At 35.6% G+C, this 19,617-nt stretch overlaps 1 protein-coding gene across 3 annotated transcripts in view; it reads right to left on the reverse strand.

The window, feature by feature from the left end:
* The window catches only part of LOC113228149 (transcriptional activator cubitus interruptus), a 179,992-nt gene that overhangs the window by 125,470 nt on the left and 34,905 nt on the right, over positions 1 to 19,617 (reverse strand). For all 3 annotated transcript variants that reach the window (XM_026461359.1, XM_026461358.1, XM_026461357.1), the window contains exon 3: positions 297 to 326. The gene's annotated coding sequence lies outside the window, so the exon portion shown is untranslated. The remainder of the gene's footprint in view (positions 1 to 296; positions 327 to 19,617) is intronic.

Genomic DNA, 19,617 nt, shown 5'->3' on the forward strand with positions numbered 1-19,617 from the left:
ACCGCGATAATTAATACAAATTATTTTATTTTCTAACTACATAATTCAGTTGTCAGAAATATCAGATTAAAAATTTGAACTAAAATCACCCATTTCCTGCTAAATGTAATCATTTTAGTTAACTCTAAAATAGTAACTGTACCTACAATGAAGTAGCACAAACAGTTTCCTGTCTAACATTTTGACGGAATGTGTTCTGTTATTACTCATACAGACATTAAAATACAATTCTTGACGACAAGAGCGCTTCTGTAATAATTATATCGAATGTATAGAAAAAAAGTAATGCGACTCACCGAATCAGGTTTCACTCCAATTCATCATATCTGAAAACAAAAGTTAATAACTTTATAATTGTCCTCTACATTTGTTTGTGGTAAAAAATCGTTTTACAAGTGCACATTTCTTAAATTATTCGGATTATTTTGAAACAGCCGCCACTTTAATTGCGGGGACGACGTTTTGCATTTTATTTAATTTTTTATAAGGCGATAATGTAGTGGGTGCTTAAAGCATGCTAGAAGCGGATGGGTCTGATAAGTGCTCTATAAAACTATAATATCTTTTTGTTATACAGCCTTAGGAAACTACTTATTGAAAGTGCACTTCAGGCCATATTAATCACGGTAAACAGAAAAGGTTAAAAGAGCGACGTAAGAGACAAGTATACAACTAATAATAAACATGTAGAGCCTTTTTGCAATTAAGTTTTTGCCTTGGTTGATTACTGTAATATCTGTCTTCTCTTGCGACATTGTCTTCATAATTCAGTGTAAAAGATAATAATTTTAAAAGAAAAGAACAAAATACAAGTTTGAAATATTGTATAATTGAAAATAAAGAAACTGACATCGTACAGCAACTCTATTGTTCTCCAAAATTAAGTTTCTGAGGCGTTTTCTTATTGTCTTTAATTATATTACTACACATCAACTTACTCTAAATTATTTAAATTTATACTGTTTCCTACAAACGCCTGACTCGATGACTGTAATATAATGATGGTATAATCGCATAATTTCCTAAACTGGCTGATAAGACGACATCTTTTCCGGTTAATAATAATTATTTGTTTCTTTTTTTACTGTGGTCACGACAAAAAAGCTCTCACGCGCTCTCATCAACTCGGACCTTTCGATTATTCATGCGCCTGCGCTGCCGCACGATGACTAGAACTGTACAGAGTTGATATTATATAGATTGTTGTAAATAAAACAGAATTTAACAATGTTCCTTAATAATGATAGGCTGCTGTGTAATAGAGATACTAAACCGTTCTGTAACGCGATTTGCAAAGCATAGAATAAATTTTTATAGAACTGTAATCCCATGTCTAAAAATTACTTCGTTTTCTGTCTAATTTATTTAAATAAAATTATTAGAATAAAATGTTCCAATAAATAAATAGGTAGTAAAAAGTTATATCAAAGAACTCTGTGTTCATTATTTTATATAAGATATTGAACTCTTAAGTTAGTGGTGTTTGTAACAACACTATCTATATCCCACCTACGTAATCGAGTGATGGCTGATAGAGTCGGTCGAGATAATGACATCTTCGGTAAAAACGCGGACAGTTCGTTATTTATCATCTTCGCCTCTTTAATTATGCCCGTGTGCGCCCCGCCTCATCGCCGTGTGGAGGCGCCTTTATAAAGTCGTTTCTCCTTATGAGGGGGTGACTTTTGACAGTTAATTTTTGTACCAACCCGGTTGTTATTGAGAATCATAAGTTACAAGGATTGTTCGTCATGTAAAAAAGCTATAAAATGATTCTTTTTGATGATTTGCCGACAGAATAGTATATTGTGGCGAGTTATATTTCTTGTACGTGTGTACGTTATTTTTGTTTGAAAGTACAAAATGTCGATTATTTTTAAATTTAACAGTTACCTCAAAAGTCTTCGATCGTCTACAAATTTTCGGAAATTCGGAAATTTCGGAAAGTTATTATTTCCGTTGACTTTTTATATATTTTTATTATAATATCAAGTGACGGGACGAATAAGTCGTCGACTGATGATAAGCCTAGCCATAACAATTGCAGTGACACTCAGAGCTTTAAATTGCAAAGATCTGAGGGGCACTGCCACTACGCCCGTCACCCTGAGACGTAAGTTGACAAGTCTCATGTGCCTGTAATTTCACCAGCACCCTTACCCTTCAAAACCGGAAAACTCTTCAGCTACAAAATATTTATAATATCGAATATATATTTTCATAAATGCATTCGATGGAAAATATTAATGCACTTTTGCAGTGTATGATACAAGTGTCATATTTCAAAATTATTATAGAGGATATTACAAGTTTTATAGTATAATTACAACTCGTGCCAGCTACTGGTCGTTATACTGATTATGAGTGTAATTTTTTTAGTGCTCTCGGGCTTATAAAATGTTGATTCTTAAACATTGAAGGTGAATTGGATAAATTGGTAGTTTTATAGAGAAAAATAAACCATTATACAGCACCTGCTAGGCCTCGGTAATCATAATACATTATTCTTTAATAGACAAGTATGTGGCAGTAAATCTCCTCGTGAAAGAGTTCGTTCAGGGAAGTCCTGCCACCTAACCTATTTCTGCCGCCAAGCAGTAATGTCAGCATACCTTTGTTCCGAGTTTTGAAGGGCAAGGGTGCTGGTGAAATTACAGGTAAATGGGACTTGTCAACATGTCTTAGGGAGTCGGGCGCAGTGGCAGTGCCCCTCAGATCTTCATGATTTAAAGCTCTGAGTGGCACTGCAATTGTTAGGGACAGGCGTGTCGCTTACCACCAGATACACGACTTATTCGTCCCGTCACTTAATATTATAAAAAAAAACAACTAGGCGTACGTCCTCCATACATTCGAAATAACGAGTTGACAATACGTTTGCACACCTCTATTTCAAAGACTGTGCTACTTTTATATTTTCACAAGACAAGATTATAGCACATATGGTTTTAGAATTTAAAATAGCACTGTAATAATAGAAACGTCTAGAAGAGTGAGGCACACAGAAGGCGTCCCGATCACGTCGGTCATGTATAGGTGTTGATCACTGCTTTCAGCAAACAGGAGTGATTGCAGAAAGCGTGAAATTGTGACCGCCTGCTTTTAATGTATCCCAAAAAATCAATCTTATTTAAGCAAACAAATTGCCAATTTAAATTTAAATTTCAATTTAGTTTGCGCTTTTTTATTTCATTGGTCAAGAGAACAAAATGTTATTGGCAAGAATGATAACTTGACAAAATTAGAAACTGAAAAAAGGTAAAAAGAAACTTCATTCGTCGTGAGAGTATCATCAATTTGCAAATTCTCTATTATTTCACATATTGTATAAAATATCTTTAACAATCTGTGATTTTTCAAAACGGTAAAGGCGCGATGTAACTAGCAGATATCCACGATACCCGGTAACTAGTATCAGATTCCTGCTAAGATCTTAATCTGCATGTCTTAGCACGTTTGATTGGGTGTGGTATAAGAAAAAAAGTAAAGCGGGTAATTATTGCAACAAGAATTAAGAATATTTTTGGTTATATAAAGGTGTAGCACTCCTAAAAAGCCATTTTGGACTTAATGAAGTAAAATTGTGATTAATTTAGTCCTGTAAAGGGATCCAGGAGGATGTGGCAAAAGCTCGTTTCGTCAGTGAAAGAAAAATAACGCGCTTAATAAACAAGTAAGCAGAACTTTATTGGTGGCAGTACACAAAAGGCGTAACGGGAGGTCCGGTAAGTTCTCCTACACAGCCCGTACGCAGTAAATACCCAATGTGGTCCAGAGTGAGCCGTCCACACATTGAATTCCGAATCAACAATACATACCTAGCTTAACTACTTATAGTGCCGAGGGAAAATCTAAACACCGCGTTTTAGAAATAGCTTCAAAGTGGTCAATGCCATCTAGCGGCGTCGTTTGGAACTAACGCTCCGCTAAAGTCCATGGTTAATTTTAATTTACTAAAGGTCGAAAATCCCAACCGATATGCAGTAAATTGTCCTATATGACTATAATAACAGTCACTTTCACCGTACATATCACTGTAATTAATCAATACATAGGTAACAGAATTATTACAATACAATTCAAATCATCTTAGCTAGTCTGGCTGGTCCCTCTCCAATCCACGTCCCCGCCTCCATTTTTTTCGACGAAAATCAGTGTTGACATTATTTAAACTATTGTCTCCACAAATTACTTTGACTATCAAACTTAACATGATCAATTAATTCTGTATTACGTGGGCAATTTTTATTATTTAAGTATTAGAGTTTATTAACATGTAATATAAGATAACATTTCAGGATACTACACTCGAATATTAAATATTACGTCATGAAAATAATTTAGAATATTCAAAAAATAAAAACTGCCACCGAACTTCGGTAGAGAAAAGTAACCTGAAAATTACACAGATATTAATTTAAGTTTTAATTTTACAAAAATGTCGTAAGTTTTTGACACATTTTGTGATAAACAAGGTCTATTAACTGATTTTAAAAAATATTTCAACTACAATACACAATCAAATGGATCCGAACGTACGTTTTTTCTCGCATTCTCCTTTCTTTTAAACTATACTAGCCCTCTTCTCCATACAAGTCGCCGTAAACACTTATAAAGCATTGTGCTGGCAGTTAATTAGCCCGAACAAGATATATTACACCGCTCGTGTGTCACTGCTTGATATACTGGGTACAGTCCAACGTCGAAATTCGTGCTTTCTTTGTTTTAATACCAGTTTTTTAGTAGGGAATTTAGCTTGCAGTCAGTCCTATACGATGAAAATATATTATACTCTTTATATGATGAGTACAATTGTTGATACATACTTATATATTCCAAAGAAAAAATGTAATGCTAATTTTGTAACAATATAAACAATCGAGAAATAGATTTTAATGATAATACCCCATAGGTGCAAATAATGGTTTACAGAAGCTTGACTAAGACCTTTATAGCACCTCTAAAAAAAAATCTATAAAGTCGCCGAGGTGACTGTACATCCATAACTGGTTGTCCAAAATCGATTTCACATCGAGGTTAATTGAAAAATATAGTGATTAAAAAGTTTTTTTTGTACATCGTTGATTGGCCGCCAAGCCGATATGAGTTATATCTTTATTCTAGTATATTTTAAAATATCTCCTCAGTTTTGTTTGGTGGTATCGGCTATGATCTTTTTTAAAGTTCAATTTTCAATATCGACTGTGAATTGGCAACCGGTATTATCTCAATTTTCTAAAGATTTCACTTTTTAATACCATTTTATAATATTTCATACTCCGCAGCGTTGCAAGAAATTCCATCTCAGATAATTTAATTTTGACACTAGAATCGACTTCATTCAATTTGTACCAACTTATAACCAGATGCTATATAAATGACGCAAACTATTATTTTCTTCATCATGTAAAATTGTCAAAATTTAGATAGTACCAATTGTCAGTTCAGATATGTACAACAGCTTTGCTCATGATGCACACGTGAAAACCAATACTGTCACTAAACGAAAAAGTCAATTTTCGGGAAATGGTGCCAAAAGTTTCGGAAAATAAATTTAGATTTGAAAATTGAGATTCTCGCTTGGTGACAGTATTGGTTTTAATGCCCAATCTGTCGAGTATGTGGGATATTCAGTGAGTTTTCAGATGTACCAGAAACGCATCGTGAAGAAAGTTATGCATAAGAACCAACTTGTATCACATTTAATTGAATTCATTGCTGTAAAAAAATATATCTTTTTTTTTATAAAATGTAAGTGCGCATTTGAGCTCCATCTCACCTGATGAAGTCGACGATGAAGTATGCACACCTAAATAATACCCATTCATTCTCGCCTTGAAAAGGCTCAAGTTATAACGTTTAGGAAACAAGTCTGAAAGCAGGGAATTCAACCCCATAGCGTTCGCCTCTTCTTCTGCCCTCCTTATCATTATAGGTTAGTTATTATATCGTTATATATTATATTATATTCCAGTTATATATTATATTATATCGACATTTTTAGCGAAATCTAGTTATTAACATATCTGAAATCAGTGAAACAAGATCTATAACCCTCTATAAGCGCTTTTTCTATATCTCATTTAGTTTCAGTTTTACTGTCATGCAAAAACAGTGTCTTGACATTTCAAAGAAAAAACTTTATGTGCCAAAATCTCGAAAATTACCAAAACAATGCGTTAATTAATACTATCATCAACCAGTTATATCTATTAATGCAAACCAGCTTATTTTTTCACTATACGTACAAAAGTTATTAATTAAATATCTTATTTTTAATTTTACAAAGAAAACATTCCAATTTACGCTACATTACGTTTTACAAATTATTTTATTGAATGAATTTTTATTAAGTTCAATTTATTATTAATTAATAAAAGAAATTAGAATAAATTAAAACATATTAATTAGTACTGCAGTCTTATGTCTGTTTGGGATTTTTCATTAGAGGAAATACTGGATCCCAAACTGGCGGTACGGAGAAACCATCTGGTTGGTTTCTGGATAGTTTCCATGACGATGATGATGGTTTGGTTTGCATTAATATTAGACATGATGACTGTACCACCTCTGTCAACCGTGACCATGGAGCCTGTAAAGGGCCCGAAACGTCGGTTTGTTTATAAAAACAAATATACGCGATTTAAATCCGGAGAAATAGTTTCATTTCCTATGTGTAACAATCGCGAAAACCTAAGAACTCGATAGTCGTTAAAATATTGCAAGAAACAATTTAAAGATATTGACTTAACTCAAAATGAGACAAATTTTATGTGAACATGTTCCGGCCAAAACAGTCCGTACTCAATAATTGTAACTTTTATTTTTAAATATATTTTGTACTTACAAAATACAAACTTTATGATCTTTCACTGGAAGTGAGAATTCGTTTTTCATCGACTCTGAAAAAACACACCTTTTTAAGCTAATACACTATTGCATTAAGCATGCAATATTCTAATCTTGTGTTGGTGTAGCGTCGTACTCCACAAGATGTGGAACGTGATTTAGAAAAGAAAAAATTGCATCCGTTCCCAAGATCTGTAAAGTCACGCCCAACTACCTACTCATAGTTAAAAACGCTTTATGAACTATGATTACCAATAAACGTGAAGGTCTAATGTTCGTAAGGTCTTCAATTACAAAGCCATATATCAAAAAGGCAGTTAAAATAAAAATCAAAACAACCTAGGAGCGTTTTCTTGGAGAGAAATTAACTTATAAATCGTGCTGTTTCGACAAGGTAAGTATCGGCTGGTGGATATTTAAGGGTTGTCGACAATGGTTGTCGATGTTAAAATTTAAATAATAATATAACTACTATTTTATTTTAAAAAACCGACCTCAAAAGTTCTTGGAATTACATCTATTAAGGAAATGAAACTATTTTTCCGGATTTAAATCGCGTATATTTGTTTGACTGACGTGGTCAACCGTGACCATGGGACCTCTCAAGGGCCCGCAACCCGGAAAAAGAGTTTCATTTCCTATGTGTAACAATCGCGAAAACCTAAGAATTACATCTATTTGTCAAGTTTTAGTGAAATCGCTTACCGGAAAGTGCACGAAACCGGATTCATGCCCTAGTTTGCTAGCGTTAGAGGTGTAATATTTTCATCGAATTTAAATGACACCAATACTTAAGTATCCTCTTTCCAACAAAAATATAATCATCAAAATCGGTTCACAAATGCCGGAGTAATCGCGTAATATACATACAAAAAAACACAGTCGAATTGAGAACCTCCTCCTTTTTTGAAGTCGTTTGAAAACACTCTTGTTGCACGGAGAAAAAGATTGTTGCATCAACAATAAAACTTTAATGACTGACAGAAATGTTTGGTTCTTCAAGTCAAGAGATAATGGCAATGGGCTAAAGATGTCTGCAGAAGAAGTGATGGCAGAGTGACCATGTAGTCTATATAGCCTACGGAGAATGGGGCGCCCGGCGGCAAGATAGATGAACGACCTGAGAAAGATGCGGGCGGCACAGGACCGGGAGAGTTGACGTGCTCATGGGAAGGCTTATGTCCAGCGCGTAAGCTGAATATAGATTCCGCACTTTTTATTTATCAAACATTGACTTACAATTATATGGACGTCGGCTCCGCGCTAAAAAGTGTCCGAACTTATAGGGCGTTAAAATCGTATACAGAGCGTCATTCACGGTTTAGTCTTCGTTTGTTCGACTGACAGCGAAGCAAGCAAAATTAGACAGTACTGCGATGACATTACAATTTAAATTCAACGTTTTAGCTTTTTCATATTCCTTTACATGTCACTACGTTTAAATAGGTTGACTTGGGACATTTTTTTCGTGGTTTTTGTATTAGACCCGTCGTCCATTTATTTGTAAGTCAATGTTATCAAAGCACAAAATAATACTATAGTATTAAATCAGGCTTCCGATAGGTCCTGGTAGCCGCTCCCAGAATGACTCGACTCCTAGTAAGCCTGTAGATAGTAATGACTTTACATTGCAGTGACAAAATCCAGTGTATTTATATAAGAGTATTTATCTTTTCGATGAGAAAACGTATCATCGCAATTCAGAGATTGACAAAAACGGGTCAACGCCATATAGCGGACTTTATTGGAACTACAAAATATTGTACATGATCGAATTTTTTTCGAAACAATATCTTTTGCTGGATTTACGGAGAACATATGAGAAAAAAATTACAGGCGCTAAACGCTTAATGATATGATATCGAATGAATTTTGTTGCAGTATTTGGGGTGTACGAAAGGAGCCTCCCCGCAACACGTCCCGTGCCTTTCTTGTACGTCTGACGCTACATGGGCAACAATTAGCGAGTACTTTACGCCGATCGCCATATCCTTTCACCACAATGGCATGCATTAGTAGTGTATGGCATCGATTAATAAGAAGATGAAGCAATAGTAATAAATGTCTAAAAAGCATTTTTCATGCAGCCGTGGTCTCGGGTGCATAAAGTAGATTATGACCACAGATTAACTGCAAGTATGCAGTCAATCTCTTAGCAGTCTAAAGCTCTATTATAAAATCTTATTATCCGACATATTATAATCCATATAAACATGCAAAGCAGACGCTACGACTTCGAGTTGCGGAAACCAGCCCATACAGTACCTAACCCTCCAACTTAAAGTTTTCCATTATCTCAAACAACCATTCAACTAAAAAGATTTTAAAATAACATTTTTAAGTTGCCATATCACCGGCTGTATCAAGTCAACTGCCCTCAATATCGTGTACCCTCTAGCAGGTATTGCACCACCACACGTGCGTGAATTGTAGCAGCTCCGCAAAGAAGCATAATCAAGAGAGTGACAGTCGATACCGTTTATATGGCCGTCAAATTCCCCGAGCTCGCCTCAAAAGCCGTAAAAGTTTCCTGCGCACCACAAAGGCTACGAGTGACCATCCAACTGTCACTACATGTGAACTGTGGAAACGGAACCCCCCACCAGCTGGTTTCGTCATACCAGTGTGGAAGTCCTTAAATCGATTTAGCACTCAAATAGGACGCTGCAGAGACAAGTTGTAAGTTGGACTTTCAGAGATGTTAGTCTAACCCCAGTGTGGTGCCCCGATACAGTCCATATAGCATGGACTGTAATTGTGCCCCTTGTGTCCTAATACCTGTACGAGGGAAAATCTCTCCGCGGCCACGGACAGCGCAGTCAAGGTAGCAACGTACTGTTCATGGTCAATATAATCCTAAAATAAAAAAAGTATTGACACGATAAGAAGAAGTTGCCATACAGATTCATTAACTTCTCGTCGTATATAGGTATGTCCCTTCGCATAATAATAGTGACATTATTGTTTTTTGTGTACCCTTTAGATTAGGAGAATCAGCGCAATCAGAGTCGCAGGAAACTCAAGATCTTATGTCTCTTAGTCAGCAAACTTATTTTCTATCGCAAACGGTATCAGGTGCACTGTTTGTATCATTGTTTACCAATTAAAAAACTACTGTGCAGCTATATTTATGTCAAACGTGATGAGTTGTGCGCTGAACAGCGATCGTCAACCTATGGTTGCGAATCCAGAAGTTAATGTGGATTTGGTTATAAAATATGGCTTAGAATATTTATTTCTACAAAAAATACAAATTCACTTTTTTTTTTTCAATGAACAAGTCGTGTCAAGCGATACGCTATCCACGGGAACTCAAGAGTTTTAGGTTGCGAACATCTGACGGGTACGGCTTTGCGCCCTGAGACGCAAGTTGACAAGTCCCATGTGCCTGTAATTTCACCAATTTACCAAGAAATGTAAGGAGTCACAAAACTAAAATAGAATGTACATAATATATTATTATGATATAACACATTAAAAAACTGTGTTCTAGATTTATAAAAATACGGGTCTAATTAAGTATTGATATTCCATGCAGTCGTCAGATAAAACACTTACAGTATAACGGTTCACGCTGTGGGCGCTGATTGTGAAAGGTCCTGGATTCGATCCCTCGTATGACCAATTTGGGAAATGAACTTTTCTAAATTGGTTCTGGTCTGGGTGTTTTGGGAAGCATCCTAGACTGAATTCCGTTACTCTGGTATTAATAGCAGACTTTTTTTCCATTTTTTTTATAACCCACGCATTCATAGCCCACATATATAGACAACCACAAATTACACCCAAACTCACGAAAGAAATAAATGTAGGCTATACAAATATTTCTCCTGGACCGGGAATCGAACCCGAGACGTCTGCGTGGCAGACCAGCATTGTAACCGTTCGGCCACACATCGACTAACTTAGCACTTACTTAGTGTTCGAACTTTGTATTAATATTTTTTTTATAATATCAAATGACGGGACGAATAAGCTACACGCCTGTCCATAGCCGTTGCAGTGCCACTCAGAGCTTTAAGTCACAAACATCTGAGGGGCTCTGCCACTGCGCCCGTCACCCTGAGACATAGGTTGACAAGTCCCATGTTCCAGTAATTTCACCAGCAACCTTTACCCTTCAAAACCGGAACACAGTAATGCTGACATCACGGTTTAGCGGCAGAAATAGGTAAGATTACTAGGTGCTACTAATTATAACAAACTTCGTTTGTTGGTATATTATGTACTTTAGTCCGCCGATTCCAGAATTGCCATGGAGATACTTTTGATAGTATAAAAAATCATAGCATTAAAAATATCCCCTTCAAAAGTACTCTTAGCAAACTAAGAAAATCATAATTCACAACCCTGCAATAACTACGCTATGGTGTTTCCGATAATCGCGCATTCGCGCTGTATCGACATAAGCCATCGCGCGATCGACCACACGTGACGCGAGAATCTTTTGCATGTATGGATTCTAGCTACTAGTATTCCACCAACTTAAGCTGATTTATCAATAGCGGTGTAAACTACAATAGCACCGTAACAAACACTCATCTCCTCTACTATTTTTATTATTTTTTTCCTTCAGTCTCTAGGAAGAAAAAAACGGATAAAAATAAAAGATTGCATAAATATCAATGTTGATTCGAGCCACTGTTCAGATAGACATTGAAAATAAATCGTATTACCGTGTCATAGAGAACAAATGGCAAATATTTTTTTATTATTTTTTTATTGAGTTATTACTGCCACCAAGCAATAATATGAGCATTACTGCGTTCCGGTTTGGAGGTAAAAGGGTGCTGGTGAAATGACAAGCACATGGGACTTAAGAACTTATATCTCAGGATTACATGCGCAGCCTGTCCTTCAGATTTGCGATTTAAAGCTCTGAGTGGCACTGCAACTGCCAACTGCAACTATTTTGGTGCTACATTGTCCTAACTATAATTTTGGCAAAATTTAATCTCATTGAAGTATCTTAACACATTATGTTAAAATATTTCATTCAATTGTGCCAAAATTACAAATACGTCAATGTAGCACCAAAAACGCGATATTACCTCAGCTCGAATTAAAAATTTTCCCGTACTAATACGGTTCATATGCTCAGGTCGAGCGACAGAGACACTGGCTTTATTTCAGAGTTTATTTTTTTACAAACGAAATTAAAGCCATTTGAAAAAAAATAAACAAATAAAAGTGTTGTCCTGTAGTATATTATACATGTTCTATTAAGTTCAATTAACATAAAAAAAATTAGTATTATGTAAAGCATCGATTGAATATAGCGGTTTTCTTGTAAAATTTCCAGGTAAAATTGCATTTCTTTTTCTATTGTGAAAATAAGGAAACGTATTTTCCTTATAGTACCGTAATCAGCGTAAATTCTCAATTTTACTATACATTTTTTTCAAAGTGATTAATTCAACACTTCTACTGTTATGCGGATCACTGTTATCAACCAAAGACACATAGGTTGTATAGTTAATTCAATTTTGACACATGAAGGTTTGTTCAAGCGAGCTGGAAGATCATCTCGAGTGGACAGGCGTCTTGTTTAACACCATTCGCACGACTTGTTCGTTCCGTCACTTGATACAATAGGGTAATGCAGTTCATACTAACGTGAAACACCTGTACTGCACAATACCTAAAGCACACCCCTAAGGCAATAACACTTTCTATTTCTCACCATTCTACAACTTTGTTTTTCTTATAAGAAAACGATGACTTATCTAATATAATCTTACGATATGAAACTGCCAATACCTTTTATATCTTTGCATAAACTTTGACAATATCGATTTTATCCGATCGATCGATCGCCAACGTACTTCATAATGGCATATTTGCGCTCGACATCGTCGTTCCGAGGTTATCGACTTCGATATGTACAAAGTTACATCGATAAACAAACATCGATGTTTTATGATTCTGTAATACTAATGTCGAACTTTAGTGCTGCACTATTTAATGGCTAGACAGAAATTTTACTACATATCGTAGACTTATAAAAGCTATACTTCCTCATTGCATATTATGTAAAGAAATTCCATATACTCGCGAAATCATTTCAATATTACGTAAAAAAATTTAGGTACCAACAATCACGTCAATTAACCTATAGTACCTATAGTTTTAAAAAAACGCAAAGTAGTGCCAGGCAACTTGAGAAAAACGTTATCGATAAATCGATACTTATTCATTGCGCTCACAAGGGCCACACGTATCGCGAACGTGTGCAAACGAACCATCGAATCCTGTTCCAATCGGTACAATTTCGAACCTTAGCATTAAAGCGCTAGTGTTGGGGTGAGGTGTAAATACTAAAATGGGTACTTAAGAGTTGTACGGCATTTATTAAGTAGTATACGTTTCAATTGCAAGACGTGTGCGCACCATATTTATTGCACCTTTTCAATGGCTGAATAGAGATAAACATATGTTTGAGTAGATTAATGTTGTTTTTGTATGCGAGATGGAAGATTGTAGACTTTGTTGGTTTTGTCTATGTGGAAGGTTTTGTATCAAATGTTGTGAGGTCGATGAACTTTTTGTTTGGACTATGCGATTTGGCTTAGATACTAATTCTAGGGTTGGCAGTAAAAATTCTTCATTTTTAACCGACATAAAAAAAGGAGGCGGTTCGTAATTCGATGCGTATATTACGTTATTACAGCGATATTTGTGAACCAATTTCGATCATTGTTTTTTGGTAGAAAGTGGGAATTGCAGTAGTGGTTTCATTAAATTTTGAAGAAAATATTCCGACTCTAAGGACATGAATACGGTATATTGAATTTCATCCATTCTCCGTTAACAGATTGCAATAAAACTTGGCAAATAGATGTAATTCCAAAAGTTTGAGGTCGGTTTTTTAAAAAGATGTATATTTAATTTTTTTTATTATTTATAATGTCGAAAGACGTAATAACATTGAAAAAGACACCATTAGAATTTAAGTAGAAAAAAATTATTGAATTGTATGCTTTAATTGATTAACCGATTTTTTTAAAATAATGATTTTGGTTTTTGACCTGCGTATGTATGCCAAACAACAACACCAAATGACCTGGTCTCAAAGTAGGAAATTCCCAGTACTATGAATACTACTGTCCGATCGGCTGGTCTGGAAATCTTTGGGGGAGGCCTATGTTCAGCAGTGGACGTCTTCTGGCTCACATGATGATGAATACTAGAGCAACGGACTACCCAAAACACCCAGACCAGAAACAATTTAGAAAAGTTAATTTCCCGAATTGGTCCTACCGGAATCGGACCGCCACCTCCACATTTAACGCACACAGCGCAGATCGTAAATAAAATATATACTACACCGTGTCCGTATTTAAAAAACAATTTGGACTTTACAATTCTTAGAATGTATCAAAACGTTACTGCAAGTTTTCCCACATAAAATAAAATTTTATACCAACAAATGTTTAGTCTTATATGGGATATTAGTGTTGTATCGTAACAGCTACTGTTCGATGCCAAAATTGATTTCGATACCGCAAAATTGCAACCAAGAACAGCTTCTCGAAACCTGAGACCGATCGTAATTGCGTAATAACTCAGAAACGATTACCACAACAATTTAGATTAAAAATTATTATTATTCAAACACGTGAAATCTTTACATCATGCACTGTAAAGGTAATGTAAGTAGTTAACTACATTCTAAAAAATATAGAACAACGATGACGATGATCAAGAAGTTGAGGGCGCCTTCTAATTAGACGCTTACATATGCGTTGCAGTCGCGCTACTGAGGCTCTGGAGCCGCGCCACTACTACAATTCATACAAGATTTAGAGGTGCAGCATAGCGTAACTCTACAGTGGATCAAAGGATACAGCGGCTCACGTGATAATGATGTAGCAGATGAACTGAAAGAAGAGGGTCGGAGATGGACGCTGTGTCGGACCAGAACCTAGTGCCCCACACCTACCAATGGTCAAGAGCAACTATACACAAAGGTACAAAAATTATTTATAATAACACCAGGGTCCTAAGTTTGGTAGTCGTAGAGCTCCTTGTCAAAGAGTACGTCCAGGTACTCGTCAAGTACTGCCACCTTACCTACTTCTGCCGCCAAGCAGTAATGTCAGCATTATTATGACCAGGTTTTGAAGGGTTAGGGTGCTGGTGAAATTACAGGCACGTGGGACTTGTCAACTTATGACGCAGGGTGATGGACGCAGCGGCAGTGCCCCTCAGATCTTTGCGATTTAAAGCTTTGAGTGGCACTGTAACTGTTATGGACAGGCGTTTAGCTGAGCATCAGGCGCACGACTTGCTCGTTCCGTCACGTGGTATTATAAAAAAAAATAAAGAAAAAAAAAAACAAAAAAATATTTTTTGTTTTATTTGTAAACTAAATAGTGTACGAAAATTAGTAGTGGCGCAGCTGCACAGACGCGGCATTACTAATTTACGACGCTTCTATAAGCGTCCAATTATTTGAAGACATTCATCATCATCATCATCCAATTAATTGAAACCAAAAAATGCGGCCCGTACAGTAAAATCAAATTATATAATAAAACCCGACGTGAACAATTATGATGTTAACTCCCTTATTCCCCAGAATTAATGCCAAACAAAACAGTGAATTACAATCTTTTATTTTCACAAAAAGATTATAACACTAGCTCGAGTCGAAAAGAGCTTTCTTTATTTTGAAAAAATATTCTAACAACCCAAAAAACAGATAACATATAAATTGACCATAGACCAAAATATTCGTTAAAAAAAATTAAACACTCGACTACTTAAATACAAAATGCTTAATTAACCGATTTAAATATGTGGCAAATGATAGGCAATTTTTTTTAATCATTCATGTAATTTTTTATTACAATATTTATTATAATAAATAAATAATAATTGTATTAATTGTTGTTTTAATAAATTAATTGTAATGATTTTTTACTTAATGAAATCGTTGTAATAATATTTTTTTGGTCTTAATTTTTTTCACAACCCTTGTGGAAAAATTAATAATAAAGACCAACTGCGGGTAGTTAGAAAAACTCGCACAATTAGAAGATGTTGACACCCGCCTTACAATCCCTTCGACTTTGAAACACGTCCCAAACATCCAAGTAAATAAAATTATTTATACACGATTAAGTCCTGATCTCTCAAAATCAGATAAATAATAAATTAATTGTATTGTCATTTTAATTTCGATTAATAACCAAATAATTTTATTATTGATTATTCTTAAAATTGCTCATCGAGATTTGTCCAAATTTGCATAGACAATATTCACCACGTAGCGCAGTTATTATTTCCTATTCGTCAACTACTCACAATTTGTAAATAAACAAAATTATTATAATGAAAACCGAGTAGACAATTTATAGAACAGTTATATTTTAATATACACTACCAAACTTACTAATCTCGGATTGATACGCTACCGCATCTCCGGCGGGTTGTAAGTTGTAAGTGTGGCGGCGGCCAGTTTTTGCCTGCTTCTTTCCGAGATTCCGAGTGGTATAATGAAGCCATTACCCGCAAGAACAAGCTCCGTCGAGGGCAACCACATTGTAGTACCGTCAGCAGCAGAGGTCTTTTATCAAAGCATACTTTTTGACGTGGCTCTGGCAATTAAAATTTCGAACAAAATTTTTGGTTAAACTCATGGGTCATTCAGATAAGTAGATTGTTTTGTGTAGATTCTTTTCCAGTGTGGTTGGAAGTTTAGAGGTTGTAATATGAGCTTTTGTTGCGAACTGTACGTAAAAAACTCCCAAATCGCCGCGAGGCGCTCTTGCGCAGACATGCTGTCTTGCCAGGGCAGAAAAAGAAAAGTATTCAAGTTCGTTAGGACTCGTTCCGCGGTCTCGCTTTCGAATTTGAATAGTTTTATCTTTTTTGTTTGGAATTGAGAGGCTCGGTTAACTGACTGTTGGCAGGAACCTTTAAATTAACCTGATATATGTATCAGTTTAGTGTAGGTTGGCGTGTGATGAAAATGGCAGTACTTGAACTAATTATATTTTCAGTGATAATTTTACTAAAGAATTTTATAGTCCACTGTCGCTGTAATGTAGGAACATTATAGAAATAATTGTGATAAACAATTCTACGGAATATTTAATATTTACTAATCTCATAATGTAAATGAGTACTGACTTTTGTCATCCTAATTTATCTCTGTGTAGCTATCAATTAACATGAGCTTTCTAGAAAATATTATATGCTTAAATCATTACGTAATTGTCTTTAAACAAAACCTTATTACGTATTATAAACACACGCAAAATAGGCGCCTTGTCGTCGAGTTGCGGACACCAGCCCGTTACACCAAGTACCAAGTACCAAGTACGTATTATAAAAACGATCCTCTCCTCGTAACAGTTAGTTAAGTTTAGAAGTAGTTTTAGTCGTAAATAGTCTCATCAATAAATTAGTTGACTTAGAAAACGCAGTCCGTCACTACAGAACCTTTATCGTGACCCGAACATTACAGCTAAACACTTCTTCTAGAATCAAGGGTATTTAGAATAAGAACAATCTCGTCTAGAATCAAGAGTATATAGAATAAGTGTGAAGGTTGAACAAAAGTTTATAACAACTAGGAATGTTGATGATATACAGAGTGTTCAAATAATAATTCGAAAGCCCTTGAATTTTAAAAATTAATTGCTTCCCCATAAAGAAGACGCAACTCATTTCGTCATTAGGATCCCTTCGGATGTCTTAATCAGATGCTAAATGACTTGCAACTTCTGTGCTCATAACAGACCATCAGACGGATTTTGTGATAATTGTGTATTGTAATCCGTTATTATGGAAAAGAACGGCTTTAAATATTTTAAAAGTTATTGAACTTCGAAAACTATTACACGTGAGAACTGGTAGTAATCGTTAACTTCATCTTAAGAGTCTATACTGCCTCAAATGACGTTTGTTGATTCCGCATAACAATGAAAGTATTGAATCAATCACTTAGGAAAAAAACATAGTAAAATTGAGGATTTACACTGATTACTATATGGTGTGAAAACCCGATTACTAAAAATTTTCACGAATCAGTCGTCTCAAGTACGTTTCGAAGTACAAGTCATCTTCTCCCATTCTCTCCACGTGTCCAAGCCATCGGAGTCTTGCCGCTTTTGTTTCTCCCACAATTTCAGGTATGGTAAACAGATCTTCAATTTCAAGGTTCTTCCGTGCCCTCCAGCTCCCATTCTCCCTATTGTTACGCTACCGACTTGTACCAAATTATATGATAAAAATGCATCTGATATAAAACACCTACCAAATCATACATAAAAAATTCTTATTCCACCTGCCGTTACTAAAAGAGTTTCCACAGAATAAAGTCATAAATCACTATAGCCAAATACTTAAAACACCTACACTATCTCGATCGATCGGCTAGAAGTTATGAATATGTATGGGAGGCGAAACGTCGTATTTTATTCTGTCAGTTTTGTACAGCGATTTCAAGCGTACTGGAGTACATTTTTAAAGAATTTTATTATTAGATATTAATCTGGTTTAATATAAAATATTGCTTTCATTAGTTGCTACATTAGTTACATAGTTAGTTTAAATAACCAACATTATGAAGGGCTTAAAGAAAATAAAGGGGCATTTCTTTCTGATGACACATAAGTTTTATCGTCATTAGCCGTTTGACGTCTAAACTTCTGGTTTATTCTTGCCTTTGCACACCATTGTTCTGCAATTTCGTATTACATTTAAACAACGCTGTGTTGTTGTCATCCAGTAAAGTCACAAGGTTTCCTTCTGAGCACGAGTTGCAGTGGTCATTTGAAAGTCCCTGAACCGTCTAAGGACACAAGTTGGCTAATGCAGAGACAACATGGTGAAATGGGACTATATCAACCCGACTCAAAAACTTTTTGCTTACGGACCTCCACGCTAAGTATGTCTCATCTGTTCTAGTGCCCGCTGTATACGACCAGCTGCACTCGCGAAGCCCTGGTAATAGATAGGGGCATAGAGGTGACTGCATACCCCAGTATGCATCATGTATCAAAAAAATTAAACACCGATTTTTTATTATACATAAAAGCCGTAGTGGCCTAATGATTTAACCTGCCACCTCTTAAGCAGAGATCGTGACTTCGCAAGAAAAACATCGTAATGAAACCTGCACGTCGAAGAAGTTTCACAAACCTCGGAAAACGTGTAAAGGCTCTAACCCGCATAGGGTCAACGTGACGGACCATGCCCGAAACCCTTGCCTGAGATTGAGACCTATGCCCATCAGTGGACATATAAATGGGTTTATGATTGTTGTTTTATTGGTTTTTGTCTCGACAATCATTCCGTAATTTCGTCAACTGCTTCATCGCACTCTCTCAACACAGTAACCTCACCATCCCATCAGAACATGTTAATCTGAGATCATTAAGGAAGATAACGACATTCGATGATTACCCTACAATGCGAGAGAAAAAAGACAAAAAACGCTATAATCAATTCAAGAGGGAAAGAAAGCGACAAACCAACGCCCACGATCCGGCTCGAAGGACCAAACATAATAAGGTCATTTGTATAGGGAGAAAAAATCTCAACAGCTAATTAAGTCGATATTGTCTCCTTCTTACATTATGTAGCTCAAGACGTACAACAACGTTGTATAACAAGACTATGACAATTGCCTAGATATAATACGGTCATTATCATAAAATTATTCAAAGTGCTTGTTTCTCCGGTGATTATGTGTAAATTTTGTATCATAATTATGTCATATAATAAACATATTACGGGTCAATGACCGCGAAAATT

The sequence above is a fragment of the Hyposmocoma kahamanoa genome, unplaced genomic scaffold (assembly GCF_003589595.1).
Source record: "Hyposmocoma kahamanoa isolate Upper Pololo Valley unplaced genomic scaffold, ASM358959v1 224, whole genome shotgun sequence".
Lineage (NCBI taxonomy): Eukaryota > Metazoa > Arthropoda > Insecta > Lepidoptera > Cosmopterigidae > Hyposmocoma > Hyposmocoma kahamanoa.